This window comes from Nannospalax galili, unplaced genomic scaffold (assembly GCF_000622305.1).
Source record: "Nannospalax galili isolate Female #2095 unplaced genomic scaffold, S.galili_v1.0 scaffold1296, whole genome shotgun sequence".
Classification (NCBI taxonomy): Eukaryota; Metazoa; Chordata; class Mammalia; order Rodentia; family Spalacidae; genus Nannospalax; species Nannospalax galili.
The window spans coordinates 898,401-900,736 of NW_008338720.1; the positions used below are offsets into that span (position 1 = coordinate 898,401).

A 2,336-nucleotide genomic window follows, 5' to 3' on the forward strand; every position below is an offset into this window, starting at 1 on the left:
ATGAAAACATATGCTAACACAAAAGCCTGTACACGCTAACACAAAAGATGCGACAGCTTTATAGTCAAAGCTGGAAACAACCTGTGGTGGTTGGAATGAGAAGTGTCCTGCGTAGGCTCATGTATGAGAACACTTGGCCCCAGTTGGTGACACTGAGATTTAGATTGTGTGACCTTGCTGAGGAATCATGTCATTGCTAGTGGACTTTGAGAGTTTCTAGCTTTGTCCTACTTCCACCCTCCCTCTTCTGGTCTCTGAGAGCACTGCACATGTGGTGCATTTACACACATGCAGGCAAAATACTTATACACATAAAATAAAAATTAAAAAACATGTTTAGTTCTGGGACAGTTTGCTGCATTTCTATTTCCAGTTCAGTAGATTTAAAACACAATTGTGAGTGATATGATGATATAAAAATCACTTTATAATAAAATCAATCACAAAAACAAAAAATCCAGACCCTTCCCAGGTAATTGTAAAACTCCTAAGTTCCAACCTATATAAAATGTCCATAGAGAAAATAGTAAAGATGCCCTTCTGTGTGATAGAACAGTATAAAACATCAGGATGTGAATCAGATAGTCAATGTACAGAAATCAATAGGATTCAGGAAATACGTTTAAATCTGAAGTCAACAAGCAGATGGTTTACAAGTGAGTCTATCAGAATCTGAATCCTATTTCTTTCCTTGGATAGTTTGATTTTCCGGCTTTGTGAAATTTGTCCCAAATTTCTTTTGACTCTGAATTGTGGCTCTATCAAATCTCCACTATAATTAATAACATCACAACAACCTGGCCTCCATTCTAAAGTTTCTGTAGTGAAATCATCTGCATTTCCTAGGTTGGTAAATCCAACAACATAATCTTAGTTTTCCCGACATAATTCTTAGTGGTCTGGAACTCGCTATGTAGACCAGGCTGGCCTTGAACTCACAGAGATAAACCTGTCCCAGTCTCTCAAGTGCTGAAATTAAATGTTTGTGTTTGTTTTCCCTCTTAAATGTCCTAGTGTGAGAATGACTTTGATACACAGTCTCTCACAAAGGAATGGTGATTTTTCCACATTCATCTTCAAAATCTTGGCATCAAGATGTTTTTTGGGGTATATTGTCAGCACAAATTTGACTTGGTTATTTTTAAAGGGGGGGCAGTAGAGAGTATATCAGAGATCTGAGAGGAGGTGGGAGGAGTAGGGGGTAGATATGATCAAATGCATCATATACGTGTGGACTTCTCAAAGAATTAAAAAGATTTTAAAAGATGCTTCTTAGACAGTATTGCCAGTCCTTTACACCTGAACGAGGAGTCTATGTAGAAATGACAAACCACTTTTTCACTCTCCTTGACTTCTTGAAAAAAGTGTATTTCCCTGTCCTTTAGAAACGCATCTTATTTCTGCTGCTGAACCTTCCTTGGTGTCTCAGGTCTCTTTTCTTTGAGGAGTTCCAGTTCATCTTCACTGATCTGATTCAGCTTCTGAATTTCAGTATCCAAATGATGTCACTAATTTAGCACACTGCAGGAATTGGTTCTCTAGGACTTTAGGAAACATGTTGATAGAGCCTTTACTTTCCATTTTTCTACATGGTATTTTTCAGCCTTGATGTCTCTCAAGGGATTCCTGGCTGCTCCCTGAGCTCAAAAGATAGGTGAAGGGGTGTTCAGGGCCCTCATGGAGTGCATATGCCAGAGTCCTGGCAGGGCACAGACCCAGACTGATATGGAGCCATGATGTGACCTTCAGCACTGGAACTCGATGATGGCCTGATCTGTCTCAGCATCCATTTAATGATTCTTTTCAATAATTATTTTTAAAGTCTCTAATACCAGGCATGGTAGTACATGCCTTTTATCCCAGCATGATGGAGGCAGAAGCTGGCAGATATTTATGAGTTCCAGGCCAGCCTGTTCTGTCTGCAGAGCAAGTTCCGGGCCAGCCAGGATTACACAGGGAGACCAAGTCTTAAATTAATAAACAAACAAACAAATAAATAAATAGTAAAATAAATAAGTAGTACAATGAATGTCTCTAACTTGAGGTCAGCTAAGGAATGACAGGAGCTTGGGAATGAAGAGACTGAATACGATGTTTTAATATCCTTCCACAAGTCAGGAAGTAAAGAATACCTGAATGTGTGTGTCCTTATCAGAATATATTAAAATAGCAATCACCCTGTGGTGGCCATTAAAATCCTTGACAGAAGGATGTGCAATAAAGGATTTTCAAGCACCTTCCTCTGACTCTACTTTAAATAATTGGCCTCTTCTCAGATAAAGATGGTGCTGATGCTTATGCCCTTCAGTACTTGCTGGTCGCAAATGTTTACATGG

General features: G+C 39.1%; 1 pseudogene; it reads right to left on the reverse strand.

Moving 5' to 3' along the window:
* Positions 1 to 634: 634 nt before the first annotated feature.
* On the reverse strand, positions 635 to 1,581 carry LOC103734426 (annotated as a pseudogene).
* Positions 1,582 to 2,336: the final 755 nt, after the last annotated feature.